Source organism: Pinus tabuliformis, chromosome 6, assembly GCF_031772625.1.
Source record: "Pinus tabuliformis cultivar Carrire ecotype Pingquan chromosome 6, CPIR1, whole genome shotgun sequence".
NCBI lineage: Eukaryota > Viridiplantae > Streptophyta > Pinopsida > Pinales > Pinaceae > Pinus > Pinus tabuliformis.
The window spans coordinates 505800484-505816646 of record NC_142292.1 but is presented as its reverse complement, the minus strand read 5'-3'; positions in this window follow the sequence as shown (position 1 = coordinate 505816646).

The following is a 16163-nucleotide window of genomic DNA, read 5'->3' as shown; positions in this document are numbered from 1 at the left end:
TAGGAAACCCGAATGAGTTATCTCCATCCCTATTTCCCCCAATGTTACCTCGACCTCCTCCATTGTTTCCTCCTCCTCCTCCTCTACCTCTACCCCTACCAAATCCAGTTGATCCTTCCTCTGTCATGATAGTTCCCTTGGAGACTTCAGAGTTTTCTGGTTCCTCTACTAAGGGTGAATGAGAAGGAATTTCTCCCTCTTCTTCAGATGTTTCTACTTCTTCAATTACAATTTTCCTCCTATGGAAGAGAGAAAAGGGTCTCTTTCTTGTTCAGATTCGATGGATGGTGTGGGAGAGTCAACTATTGCCTCTTGAATTCCAGGAATCCTAGGGCTAGGAGTGTGAGTTGGAGATGATGGAGGTGTCTCTTGTCTATTCCTTGGAGTAGATGGACTTGTAAAAATCGAACTCTTAGCTCTAGCTAAAAACCTTCCCCTAGAATCTCTTGCTCTATGCATGTCATTTTTTTTATTTTCCTTCAAGTCAGGGTAATAATTCTCTTTCTGATCTTCCAGGTCACTCTAGGTGCAAGAAGAGAGCATACTCAAGAAACTATTAAACCAATAACTTTCTCTTTTCTGATCCTCCAGATCACTCTAGGTGCAAGAGGAGAGCATACTTTGAGAGGTTATTAATTTTCCTTCCTTGAAATTTCTTGTTTTTTTTTTTTTTAAGAATTGGCTACCTAATTTTCACTTCCCCGGCAACGACGCCAAAATGTTTGGTCAATTTAGTGATTTCTAAATTGCAACTTTTAAATGTCAACCCGGGGCTCGTAAGCTGATGAAGTGATGTGTACTGTATGTACTTAGGCAACTGTTTCTTAAGTTTTTGTCGTTTTTAACTTTTTAAGTTTGTTTTCAAATCTATTTCTCCTACAGTGATGTGATGGAAATGAAATAAAGTGAGTGAAGTGTGTGTGATTGTGATGAGTTCTAGATGATTTCTTAAAACTTAAAAGTAATCTACAAGAAAGCTTCGAACAACAACTGAAATGAAATTAACTCTTAAAGGAAAAATGAAGGCATCAAATAAAAGACCAATGGCATTGGCCCAGTACCTCTACTGCTGATAAAAATGAGATTGAAAATGACATCTACATTAACTCAATTAAAAGCAAGAACAACTACTTTAACTCTTCAATTAAATCTTAAGAAATGTACAATCTAAGTGACAAATCACACTAATTAATTTTCCCTTAACCTTTCTGCCTTCAACTGGATTGATCATATAAGAAAGAGTTATGAGCAAGTTAGCAATGTGAGTCTTAAAAAAAAATAAACCAAGCTGCACTAAGTGATGTTCTGGCTCCACTAAAAGTTAGTTGATTATGATAAAAAGAGCCATTAAAAGATAAACAACTTGATAAGCTATGAGCAGAAAATAAAGTGCAAACTAAAGCAATGATACTGATGGAAATAAAAAATAAAGATCAGCAGTCTAGATAAGACGATCACAAATGCCACTAGCTGTAAAAAGAGAAGAAAGAAAACTGTGCCGGGCACCTAAGAAATCTGCAAAAAACACACTGATCAGTCATGGAAAAGTGCAGAAATATAATTGAGCAGAATTCAAAGTTATATACAGCTATTGTACATGATCAAAACATAGCAATCAAAAAGCATTATGTACAACTATTATACATAAACTGATAAGAAGAAATGCAAGAAACGAAAAGCACTGTACAGGCCTTAAGTAAACAGGGGCCCTCTGCCTACTCCAGCCAGCTTAAAAGATCAGTTACACGCTTAGAAACAGAACGGTCTTCTCATATATTGTGTAGTAAAATAGAAAGTACAGTGGGGTTCAAAAATTACATATCAGCAGCTAACTAATCAGCGTTTAGAGACGCTTTATTTATAGCAGAGTAAACAAAACTAACTTAGCACCAACTACGCTATTCTATCAGCTGTGTAAAAACACGTAATCTAGCACAGTCCTCGGATTTAGGTAACGGTCGTGGTGGGCATTAAATCTTCTGTTGTATTCGTGTTTCCCATCATTTGTGTGGCTGAGGAAGAGGCCAGCTGTTCTTCACGTGCTCTAAAACCGAACACGCAGAGCCGTGCCACCGCCAATGACCTCTGTTTGACCGTAGTTGCCCCGTCGTTGACCATGGGTTTTTATGACTGGTTTGGCTGAGCTGGAAGGACACACACCATGTCCTTGGTTCCATGAACTTGCCCATGTGGCTCTTCTGCCCGGAGGACACCTGGAACATGCCGTTTAATAAAACAACTGCGGAATCCGGGGTTGGCTGCGGAAACCGGGATCAGCTGCGGAAACCCTGTGTGAGCTGCGGAAAGTGCAGCACTTGAACCAAAATTCTAAACCAACAACACAGTCATTAGCATAATTAACAAACCATGTAAAAAGTCCTAAAATACAATGATTTGAGCAATTTGATGGAGGGAATGAGTGGCAAAAGAAGGAAATGAATAGGAAAAGGAGGCTGAGAGGATGTGTAAACAAGTGCAGGTTTGAGGCTCAACAATAGGACTTCTAAAGCATAAAGATGAAGCATTTGAAAAGTTCAAAGCCTTCAAGGCTTTGGTTGAAAATGAATCAGATCGCACAATCAAATGCCTCAGATCTGATCGACGAGGGGAATTTGCCTCGGATGAATTCTTCGACTTTTGTGAAGAACATGGAATAAAAAGATAATTCTCCACCGCAAGGACTCCTCAGCAAAGGACAAATGGCTCGTGCCATGCTAGATGAGTTTGGAACTCCTGCAACCTTCTGGGGTGAAGCTGCATTTGCTACCGTCACTATTCTCAACAAAGCAAATGTTCGGGTAAACAACACTCAAACTCCACATGAACTTTGGTATGGTAAGACTCCTACCGTAAAATACTTCAAAATTTTTGGAAGCAAATGTTACATCAAAAGGACTAATGAAAAACTTGGCAAGTTTGAACCGATAGCAGACGAAGGGATTCTCCTTAGTTTCCCGAAGTAAAGGATATAAGTGTTATAATAAAAGACTTGGGAAAATTATTGAAAGTATTGATGTTGTGGTTGATGAAGCAGGAAAAAATCCAAAGCAAGTAAAACTGAAGATTGCGGAGAAGATGAGGATTATCCTTCCACATCAAATTAGACTAATTTTGAAGAAGAAGAAGAAACCAATGAAGCACCTGAAGAACATATAACTGCAAAAGAAAAGACTCCATCCAGATATGTTCAGAAAAATCATCCAGAGATTCAAATTTTGGGACAGAAAGAGGCAGGTGTGCAGACAAGAAGAACTATTACAGAAGCTTCAGGCTATCTAGCATTGCTTTCCTCCATTGAACCTCAAAATGTAAAGGAAGCATGCAAAGATGAATGTTGGGTCAAGGCCATGAATGAAAAACTTGAGCAAATTGAAAAGAATAATACTTGGGAATTAGTTCCTAGACCTCATGATAAGAATATCATAGGAACCAAATGGATATTCAAAAACAAGCTGAATGAAAATGGTGAAGTTATCAAAAACAAGGCCAGACTTGTTTGTAAAGGATATGCTCAATAAGAAGGTATATATTTTGAAGAAACTTTTGCATTTGTTGCTAGAATTGAAGCCATAAGAATGTTCCTTGCTCTTTCTAGCTTTCAAAAATTCAAAGTATACCAAATCAATGTAAAATCTGCCTTTCTTAATGGAGACTTAGAAGAAGAAGTATATATTGAGCAACCAGATGGATTCATCCTTGGAAATGATCCAAAACTTGTATGCCGACTCAGAAAGGCTCTCTATGGTCTAAAACAAGCTCCAAGGGCCTGGTATTATTGTCTTGAAAATACCTCCATCAACAAGGTTTTTCAAAAGGATCAGCTGATAGCAATCTACATACAAAGATTGATAATGATAAATTTCTAATACTTGTTGTGTATGTTGATGATATCATTTTTGGTAGCAATGAAGAAGCCATGAATCAAAACTTTGCTTTGGTAATGCAGGAAGAATTTGAAATGTCCATGCTTGGTGAGCTCACATATTTCCTTGGCCTACAAGTTCAACAAAATAAAGATGGTATTTTTCTATCACAAACCAAGTATCTCAAGCAAATCTTGAAAAAATATGGCATGGAAGATTCTAAACTAGTATGTACCCCCATGGTAACAGGATGTAGTCTTAGGTCAAATGATGAATCAACAGTAGTACATCAACCAACCTACAGTTCCATGATTGGTAGTTTTCTTTATCTAACAGGTACCCGACCAGACATCATGCATGCAGTGGGAATAGTTGGAAGATTCCAAGAAAATCCAAAGGAATCACACCTTCAGGAAGTCAAAAGGATCTTCAAATATCTTCAAGGAACTCAGAATTTTGGTTTATGGTATCCTAGGGATACAGATCTTACACTTCATGCATATACAGATGTAGATTGGGCAAGAAGCCTGGATGAGAGAAAAAGCACTAGTACGGGTGCATTCTATATGGGTTCCAGATTAGTGTCTTGGTTCAACAAGAAACAAAGTTCAATTGCATTATGTACAGCTGAAGTAGAATATGTCGTTGTTGCATCATGCTGCACACAAATCCTTTGGATGATGCAAATATTGTAAGACATTCAAATCACATGTACTCCACCCATCTCCATTCTATGTGATAATACAAGTGCCATCAATATTTCAAAGAATCCAGTCATGCATTCCAAGACCAAGCACATACCCATCAAATATCACTTTCTACGTGAACAAGTGCTTGAACAAAAGGTCAAATTGGAGTATGTTCCCTCCAAAGAATAGGTTGCTGATATATTCACCAAACCATTGCCCAGAGAGACATTTGAATATCTCAGACAGAAGCTGTGAGTAGTTGATGCATCATCTTGCTGTTAAAACTTATCTATTTCAAAGAAAAGTGGGTGTATGCGAGTTTCATGAAGCGTATCCATTGTACATATGCCTGTTGCTGTGGATGCAGTCGCGTATATGTTGGGTTGAAGAAAAACAATGAATGAAAGGAGTCTGATATGGGTCTGACAGTGATCATCTGGAACAGGTTCAGGGGGAGATTCTAGTTGCTGGTTTAGATGGTGATTGATAGATGTTGCTGATGATAGTTGCTGATAACTATCATAGTCTTGTTTTAGATATTTTGTCTCTATGTCATGTATATCTTTTATTGACAAGGTCATGAAACGACCTATTTTGTTTCCCCACTATGCATGGGATGGATGATGTAATGGTCTTGTTCTGACATGTATAATCAATTGGTATATACCCACTTGGTTGTGTGGATAAGTCAAACTTGGTATATCCCCACCTGGTTGGGAGATGGATGTATGTATGAGTCATTAGTGATAGGAAGGTCATTTATGATGTATGTATAGAATCATCCTTTTGTAGACCTTGCTTATATTCAGGGGGAGCATGGACAACACACTTCAGCATATCAGAGAATTCAACATGCATTTAGGGGGAGCATAACCCTTTTCCCTTGATGACAAAGGGGGAGAGTGACTTGGGGTTGCCATCAAGTCCAAAGGGGGAGATTTTTGGCATTATGATACAGATTTGGCTCTATGACACAGGTGTTTTCCTTGATGGCAACTCACACAGACGATAGATCACAATTCAGGCTCACAGAATGAAGAAAGAGAGGTATATGCAGTTTCCCCATTGACCAAGCTGCGTGTACATGCGGGTTCACAGAAAAAAAGGCACATATAGCGTACACACGCACTTTCACAGAAGGAGAGGCACGTACATGTTGGAAAACTTAGTTTTGTTCTGTGGTATTTGTTCCATGGTATTTTGATCCATGGTATTGGTCCAAGGTATCTTGTTCGAAGTGTTGACCCTAGGTATTTGGTCCAAGGTATTGATTCTAAGTGGTTTTGGACCATGGTATTGAGTAAGGCCTAAGACTATAAAAGGAGGAGAATCTCATTAGGCAAAGGACTCAAGCATTGAATATCTAATGAAGAGCAAGATCTAGAATACAGGTCATTGGGTTATGGTGCACAACTAGATCTGAATCAAGGATGAACCTGAGTGCTTGATGAAGGATAAGTTCTATTAATGGGTCAAGATCTTAAGGCTTGAAGTGAAGCATCTTTGTGTGGCTTTGATATTTTATCTGAATAATTGGCACATGTCGTAATCTGCAAACATGATGATCTGGGTATAACTGATGTCTAAATTGTTGTAAAGGTTAAATCATCATTTATAGATCTATACGCAGGTTCACTATAGCAAAGGCGCGTATACACGCTGGTTCAAAATTTTAAAATAGCATATACATAGGTTTGCCTTGATAAAAGTGTGTATGCACGCAGGTTAGACACATTGAAGTAGCGTATACCTCATAAAATATGCTTTAGCTACTTTTGTTTGTTGTTGCAGTGTTCTGCGTTCTAACTTGGGTTCTAGTTACTGTTACTATATTATGGATATAGTATTCTGAGATGTGATTGTTTGATTCAGTTTTGGTTGGTGCAAAGGAAATTGGTTGATGCAGATATATTTGATGTTTGATTGATGTTATTGATGGATCCTGTGTGAAAGTTTATGAAATGTGGTCCCTAGAAGAAAAGAGAAGGTTGTAGCCTTCTGTAGGCCAGCACCTACGTACTAGTAAACACATCGGATAGTACAAGAGCTAGTGGTTGTAGCTCCCTTCCAGGAGAAGCTGGAGAAGAAGAGAAGGTTGTAGCCTTCTGCAGGTAGAAGCCTGCATACTGGTATAAGACTACACCAGTACAAAATTTGTAAATGAAGTTTCTTATTAAAAGGAAGATAGAGACGATTGCAGCAGGTGGTTTTCACCCACATTGGGTTTCCGACTTATATCTTGTATTCATGTGTGTGATTATCTATTCTGTTTTTACTGCTCCTGGTTACGATTTATATGGTTCTGATGCAAAGATTAAAGATCAACAGATGAAGAATTAAATAAATTATAAGTTTACAAGGTATATGCTAGTTGCCTTACATACAGTTGTGTATACATGCAAGCTTCATTAACTAAAGTAGCGTATATGAATCTAAATATGAAAATGAAATATTATTTACTTGCTAATATTGATTCACCCCCCAGTTTTATTTCCAACAAAGGATGGAACACTATGAATTGGTAGTGTTACTTTTAGGTTTGACAATTGAGTATTTATGAGTCACATGAACAAGGTACTTCATGATTATTTAGATAAGTCCTTGCATTTATTTATATTGAAATATTCACAAACTAGATAAGTGCATGATGAGCATATAGACTAGATAGTATTGCAATATTTAAGAGACATTAAGTTATATGGAAAAATATCAAAATGTTCATTCTATCAGTCAAAGATAAATTGCCTTGGACTTATTATGTCTGGGAAAGGGATTTGATCTAGGTGCATAGATGGAGTACAAAGTTCAATGAAGAATAGACCAAAGTTTGCCAATGTGATGGGATGGTCACATGATTATGATAGGAGAGATTTTAAATGTTTTGTGTATATTTACATATGGAAATGGTTTTTGTTTTTTAGTGGAATTATTTCCTAATGTAAAAGTAATTTCAGTTTCCCTTATTTGTGAGAAGAGGAAACAAACCATCACTTGTGACTCTTGGTTATACCATGTAGCTTTCTTTTTAAAGAGGAATAGTGGTTGAGAAGAGTAGCAACACAGTGAGTGCAACAGACGCAAAGAGGAGGAGAAGGAAGGAGAAGATGCAGCGCTAGGAGAAGATGAATAGAATGAGAGGCCCGGCTGCACATTCCCACATTGTAAATTTGGTCAACTTAATGTATGTTGAATTTGATTAACGAACATCTTTTTAGATGACTCTGTGGTTGTGTATTTCTTTATCTGTATAATGTTAACATGATTTGTTGCGGGCTACACTTGTTGAGTCAATTTACAGTAAGAATATGAATGTGTCATGGATGTATGCCTTTATGTCAAAGTGATGCATTGGTTTAAGTGAAATTTGGGGTTGAACATTTTACCCCTATGTGTATGAAGTTGTAGCTTCATATGATTGTCATAGTGTTGCTGATGTGTTATGAATTTATGTTGCTAGGCTGTTGATGTGTGCTACTAATGTTGGTATATAGTAGTGTTGTAGATGGGTTGTGAGCATTTCTGAGATGTTTTATGCTTGTTAGAAGTTAGACCCTATGTTGTAGATGTTGATGTGTGTGTCAATTTCTGGTCAAGGCTATCAACTTTGTTGAAGACTGTGAACTGTGCTATGTATAAATGGTTTGTGTAGCATGTGTATGGTTGCATGGTTTATGTATGTTTGCTAGTGGATATACCTTGGTGCACTAGTAATTCTATTGATTATAGATTCTTGTTTTTAAATAGGAAGAGTCTTCATGTGTGTTGAAACAAAGCACCATTGTTTTTGATGTTGTCCCACCCTTTTAATTGGGGTTTCATACTATTAGTTGAGAGATAGATTAATTCAGAGGAAGAAAGGTGTATGAACTCATCCCTTGTGTCAAGGACCCATTCAAACCCATGTAGAAGTGATTAGGAACCAATTGAGTAATTTTGGCTTCCTAGAATATGAAAAGATAGAGTTTTTGGGGCACTATGAAAATATTTTGCAGCACCTATGGGATTTTGACTACACTTCAAAAATATTTTGCAGTGCCTACAAGAAACATTTTCTAGGACTGTAAGCTTGGGTTTCTTAAGCCTATTTGGTCAGATCAGTGTATTATTTGATAAGTGAACCCCATGTGAGTTAGGCGAGGTAAGGAAAAGGATTATAAGGGGAGAGAAGAATCTCTCATGGAGTTTATCAAAAAAAATTCACATTTTTATTGGACTACATATTTTGAATTAATTTCTAAATTTCCATAATTAGTTTAAAGCAGTGTTGTGGGTGTTTGTGTTGGAGTATCCTGGGTTATAGGAAATCTAGGCAACTCAGTTTGTCCCATCAATTGGTATTAGATGTCATCTATGTTTTTGGATAATTTTGGAGCGACCAAAATATTTCAACTTTACAACTCTTGGAGAAAGATACATGAATCTCTTGGAGGAAACATAGTTTACAATAGGTTGAGGTTAATCTCTATTGAATTTAGGTTCGTTGATTGTGAGGTATTGTGAAGACATAGTTGTGCGTGTCTACCTTGAAGTCGAATTGATTTATCTTTGGTGATGCAGTCCTAATAGCAAAAAATGGATTTTAGTACAACTGGAAGTGAAATGAAGTGATAGTGGAGATGCTTGCATGATTGAAGACAAATTGACAGTGAAAAGAGGTTGAAGAGAAAAAGAACCTTACAATAGTAAGTGAGGTGATTGCAGGGAAGTGAAGAGTTGATATGCTCTTGAGAAATTACAAGTGCATTGGTTGGAGAGGAATTGGTTCAGCAAGTAGTGGTAGATGAGATCTTGTTATAGATTTTGTAAAATTGAATATGATGTTTATGCTAATTTTTTCATTAAAAGAATTGTGTTTTCTAGGATGAATTGGTAGCAACCTCCATAGCAAGTAAGTTATGTCAAAGGAGGAGCAGGAAAAGCACTTTGATGAAGAAATGGTGACAGAACCCAATAAAAAAACTGAGTGAACAATTGAAGATGCAAAAACCAATGTTGGGTGTAGTATAGGGTATATTAATGGATGAACATTTAATTTCAATCCAAGGTCTATGGACTTAGAGACACAACATTGGAAATGTTGACCTAGGTTGTCATTGATGTCAATATGGCAATATTCTGGATACTAGAGGATGACATGAAGCCAAGGGGATGCAGAGCAGATTCATGAAGAGACAGGAGCAAGGCCATCAGGATAGCCAAGCCATAAGCAAAGAGGAGTTACCAAAGGAGGCAGATCAAAGCATATCACAGGATATTAGAGCAAGAGAGGCATTCATATATGCAAGGAGGTCTTTGAAAGACACTGCCAAGCCAGAGGAGCCACACTGGAGCAAGAGGAGCTATAGGAGGAGCCACACACATATATATATATATATATATATATATATATATATATATATATATATATATATATATATATATATATATATATAATATATGCCAAAACAGAGCAAGCAGAACAGAGCAAACGAAGGAGCCATATATATATATATATATATATATATATATATATATATATATAGATATATATATATATATAACATATATATATGCCATATATATGCCAAAGAAGAGGAGCAAACAGGAGCAGACAGAGCCACCAGAGGAGTAGATGGAGACGAGAGGAGCAAACAGAGCCATGGGACGCAACAAACAGAGCTATTGGAGCCACAGAGGAAGCAGACACAACTATTGGGAGCAATATATCCACAGATAACACTATCAGGAGCTATCGGAGGAGAAAATGAGGCATTAACACTATTGGCAACCAAAAACTATGCATATATGGCAAATACACTATCGGAGCAGAAGACTTGGTTATATATGAAAATACATCATCGGCAGCAAAAACTATGAACAGGCAGAAAGCGGACTTGATTTTTTATGAATGGGAGCATTAAGTCCTATCAAGTTCGGCACACAATATTGCATTGGGACTTTGGGAGGGAAGTCATACAGTGTTAATCGGCCCCTTTGCGATCACCGATAGTGATCATCACATCGGGAATTAGGAGTGGAAGTCACATAATGTTAAGTGGACCATTTGCGATCGCCGATTGCGATCATCGCATCAGGAATTCGAAGCGGAAGTCACATAATGTTAAGCAGCCCCTTTGTGATTGTCGATTGCGATAAAGCATGTGGACACGACGGGCATATAAACTATGGTTGAATGCCATATCGCATCCGGTTCATTGGAGCAGTGGAGGATCGATCGTCGGCCATCGGCAGAGTCACGGGTGTTGATATATAAAGGACCTCACGAATTACTGATTACAATTTAAGTTGCAGACTCGATACAAGAATAGTTGCAGGTGAATTAATATTGAAGTCCACCCCTTAGTCTCTTGACTGTTTTTTATCATATTCCTTGTGTATTTGATATTTTTCATGCGTTGGGTTTTTGAGGCAAAAATACATTAAGGAATAGTCCCGATAGTTTAGGAGGCTGAAATAATGTCGATGGCGATTGTGATCAGGACGTGGCTGTCCGTTAAATGAAGTGGTCCCTGTGTATGCCTGCTATCATGAGAAAACATGAGAGTTGCTACAGTTTTATGAATATGTGTCCTCTGCGTATGACTCAGTCCTCGCCATTGATTCAACATGTCCTATGAGAATGAATAGACAAAGGAAATTGAAAGATGGGAAGCTGAAGAAGCAAGCGAGCAAAGAGGAAATGACAACGAGCGTTGAGGAAGTCTAAGAGGTGGTGTAAGAGGAAATGAATGGACAGAGGCACGGGAATGCATAAAACAATAAAAAAGAGGACTGTGGAGGCTGTTGGTGTTGCAAAGAACCAGAATATGAGGTAGTAGAAACAATAGAGGTGGTTAAGCATTGTATGAAGTTGCTAGTGAACGCTAGTGAAGGCTACTACAGCTATTGAACACTGTTGAAGTAGTTGGAGAAAACCATCGAATAGAAAGAGGGTCCAGAATAACAGAAAGAGGGTCCAGAATAACAGAAAGAGGGCCATAGGGCTAACATGACAACAAACAGTCGAAGGGGAGAAGTAGCTAGCAGAGAACATAATCTTGAACAAGAAGTTGTTCTTTATCCAAAGCTTAGTGCAGCTAACAGTGGACTGACTAGAGCTGTGTGAAGACATTATCAAAGAGCATGAAGGCTATTGGAGACTATGCACGGGCAGTGTGCAGAGTTGTAAAGACTCATTCATAAGAAGACTGGTTGTCATTAATACTGTAGTTTGGAGACTACAGTGAAGCTATAAATAGACAGAACTCAGTAGAGAAGAGTTCTGAAAGCAGAACAGTACTATCAAATGAATCTTGACAAGTAATAAGGATTTTACTTGGGGCTGGTGCCTCAGAAGCAAGAAGGATAGGAGTCCTTCGGGCTGGTGCCTCAAAAGCAAGAAGGATGGGAGTCCTTGGGGCTGGTGCCTCAGAAGTAAGTAGGATTGGAGTCCTTGGGGTTGATGCCTCAGAAGTAGGAAGGATTGAAGTCCTTGGGAGTTGGTGCTCCTAAGTCCAAGATTGGTGTCTTGGCAAAATAGAGTTGGTGCTCTGGAGGTTGGAGCCTCACCAAAGTCCAAGTTGGAGCTTGGCAACTGATTGTAACCATCTATATATTGTATCTATTTTACTACACAGTTTATATTAATAAAAGCATTTATTCTTGCTATTCATCTTGTGTTCTGAATATATATGTTTTAATTGGTGAAACAATAGTGGGAAAAACAAATACTGATTCACGCCCCCCAGTATTTCCAACAGGAAATGCTAGAGAAAGACTCTAGCAACCTATAAAACAAAACCCTAACTTGTCCAGAAGCTGCTCACACCTTTGGATTCATGTAATAGTTAATCCTTGTTCTAATCCTACTCTCAAAAGTATTCATTAGAAATAAAACCATATTTATTAAAAACACCAATCCTAAAATATACCAATGATTGAAAGCAAACCCTAATTACTGGAAATTGAAAAGTAAACCTTAATTACCAATAAACTAGGAATCTGATCATTAACCCCTTAACTCACTAAGAAATTCAAACATAAAGACTTGTTTCATAAACTAGGGAGACATAGAGGTGAATACTCAACATAATACCTAAGCCAAATTAACCAATAAACCCTAGCTAGAAATCTTGTCCTCTAGTTCTTTCTTCATTCAACTCTGAGTATAACCAATGCAAATAAAGATATTGTTTAAATGTACCTAAATTTCAATCAACATAACCTGATGTGTCAAGCACATGAATAAACATTGCATCCATGAACTATAAATAACCACTCTTTGTCCTAAAAATGACACAAACTTGCATTCATTCTCTAACAAATGTTTTGTCTTATAAATCATATCTCGATGCTAGAAATGTTTAAATTACTAATGTTGGTGTAGAAAAGACAAATTGGAGCAAAAACACACCTTTTAATCTTAAAATTAAAATCCAATGTCTTGCAAGTAATTATCCAAAACAAAGCTATAGATATGGTTTATTCATCAAACGAATAACCTTTTTTGCAAATTATTCATCAAATATTGTAAGCACATAAATGTAAGCCATTTTTCGAATGATTATAAGTGAAGACTATCTAAAATGAATTGAAAACAAGATCATGCAAACTTGATAAACCAAGTGGTCACAATAATAAATAATGCAAACTCTGTTTTCACATCAAGTCATATTACCATAAGGTTTGCATTTAAAATCCAATCTCAACAGTTGGTTCCAAGTCACACCTTAATTCTACACTACGGTTTTGGTTAGTCAACAAGTCTCAGTCCAATAAATGTGAATGAAACTGTTGTTCTCTTCAATGCTTTTAAACTCATTCAATATTAATCAAAGACCTCATTAAATACTTCAAAACCATAGTCACAATGTTCAACAAAATGTTTCGAATGCCAAATGTTTTTTCAAGTTATGTTATGAAATAGGAATTATAAGATTTAATGGATTTGAAGCTCTGTGAACCTAAGTATTTCCTAAAAGTACCTATGTATCTCCTCCTTGACAAAACACCTCATATCATGAGCACAATCGAAACTTTGAACACAGCTTGCACCAAAGTCTTATGAATATAGTCCATTTCAAAACTCGCAAAACAATATGATGTAACCTAAGATCCTTATCCACACAATCAAATGTATTATATATTTTTTAGGACCTATCACACTTAAGACACTAAGTTCCCATATCTGAATGTGAAGTAAGCAAAAAAATGAAAGAACTATGCAAATTGCATACAAACAGAGCACTCGGTTTCATTAAATCCTGGAAATAAATCACAATAATTAATGCACCAAAAGATGAAATATACAATCTAATAGAAGAATAATAAACCATTCAAATAAATAAACTAAAAAAAAAAAGGTGTTGCGCTGGTTGGTGGGCCCAACCAATCCAACTCACACCCTTTGTAAACTACTTAAATCACAAAGCCAATATAAGCATTAAAAAAGCTGTAAAATAAGGAATGAACCTTGCATGAATTTAATAAAATGTTGTGCATTCCTTTTACATCATGGAACATAATATTAGAATCCTAGTAAATCAGAGGGGGGAAACCCCGAAAACTCAATTCAATAGCATGAGAGTATGGAATGGCTTCCTGTTTCCATAACTGAACTTATATAAATTTTGCAATACAAATTTAGCTTTAGACAAGCTAATCCATTACAAACAAGATGGAAAATTGAATCCCAACAATGTGCCATCAATGGGAGTCTAGTACAACCACTATCTAATCAAGGAAATGCAAATATGATTCATAATTTTCCATTTTTTTGCAAATCTTGGCATGATTTGGAATTCTAGAAAAAATTGCATTTTTTACAAAAATTCCTCAAAGAACCCTGTATAACTCTCAAACCATGACTAATTTTGGAAAACCTTTTGGGAGAGCCTAATTTTCCATATTTTCAACAAAACCCATGTTTTGGAATTCCAATATTCTTCTTCATATGCAAAAAAATCAAGGAGAAAGTTGGAAGTTTGAAAATTGTGCAAATTTAGGGCTGCATTATTAATTATTTTCTAAAAATCGATCTGTATGACCTGGGTCCATTTTAGCTCATGTTGAGGTGTTAAAACATCATTTTGGACAAAAAACCTCTTCAGTTTTCCCCAAATGTGTGCAATTCTATCAAAGCCCCAAATTGGTGCAAGAACATATGAGTGAATTATAAGCATTGCTTTGAATGTCAACTCACTCCAAAATAGCCTCGAACAAATGCTTGTACTTCTAGCTAACGTTTTCCTTCATAGAAAGATTAGATGATGAAGTGGTCCACATACTTGGTGCATGATCTCCACGGAGAGAGAGAACTCCACAACTTTGATTAATGGTTTATTTTCAACAATCATAATCCTTATAAAACACATACAAATGAGGAAATTTAACTCCAAATAATAAGAACCTATCAAATTTTCAAGTATTATGCAATTTAACATGATTATGCCAAAGAGGAGGTGATAGTGCTAAATAATGGTTCCAAAATTGGTAAAACGAGGGAGTGAAACAAGATATCATGGGCAATGAAATGTATTAAATATAACAATTTTGGGGCCTCAAAGCCAACAACTTTGAAAGCTGAGGAGAAATATTTCTCAAGACGAGGTTCTATTGCAGAGGACCTAGAGAAGAGAATATACCAAGAGTATGACTTGGTATGGGTGAAAAGTAGAAAACTTGTTACAGAGATGAGTTCACAAGGTGAGTTCACAAGAGGAAGAGATGAGGATAATTGTCATTAGTCATAGCATGGGTTCAGAGGAAATTCACAAGAAGAAGAAGAAAAGTTCTAAAATGAGTGATGAAGGATTTGAGAAGGAGATGGTTGGGTTGAGGAAAGAACTCAATCATGTAAAACATTCGCTACAAGAAAGTCAAGAAAGAATGGTACTGAACAGGGAGGCTTGCAACAACAAAGAGATGACATCAGTAAGAAGATTTTTGCAACAACACATGTGTGTTCAAGTGAAGAGTGAGGTAAAGGTCTTTGTTTTCAATCAATTTTGGATTAATTGTTGATTACAAGAAGTAGTTATGAGTGTTTGTTGCTGAGGATGATGGAAAGGAACCTTGTAGTAGAAAGTGAGGAAGAACAACAAATTTCTCAGAGGAAGAACGTGAGTGAATTGCATGCAGAATATAGAAGAGTAGAGAGTGCTCAGATGGAGATTCCATAGGAAGGAGTCAGTAGAAATACTGGGAGAAGACTAGGCATGGAAGGGATTAGTATGGTATTTACAACAAGTTGATAGAGTCAGCTTGTTGCAGTGGCGTGTGTGTAGCTCACATGGAGCAGGAAGACACTCATGGAAGAAGGATTTTTTTGACTATTGAAAGTCATAGTAAAAGTTTATAGAGAATCATTAGCAGATCAAGTTAGGACAAACTTGATGGAGAAGTAGCTGAAGTCAAATTACAGCTAGAGATGATGGGAGGAATGCTACAGAAATACAAGGAAGACCAGGGTTATAGCTGGGAGTCTTCGGAAGAGAGTAAAATGAAATTTGTTTCAGGTGAAGCTGAGATAGAGATTAAATGATCAGTGGAGGAAAATCTAAAGCGAAATGAGTGAACACATGTGATGAAGCAGATGAAGATTTTATGAGCAACCTGAAGATAGTAAATTTCA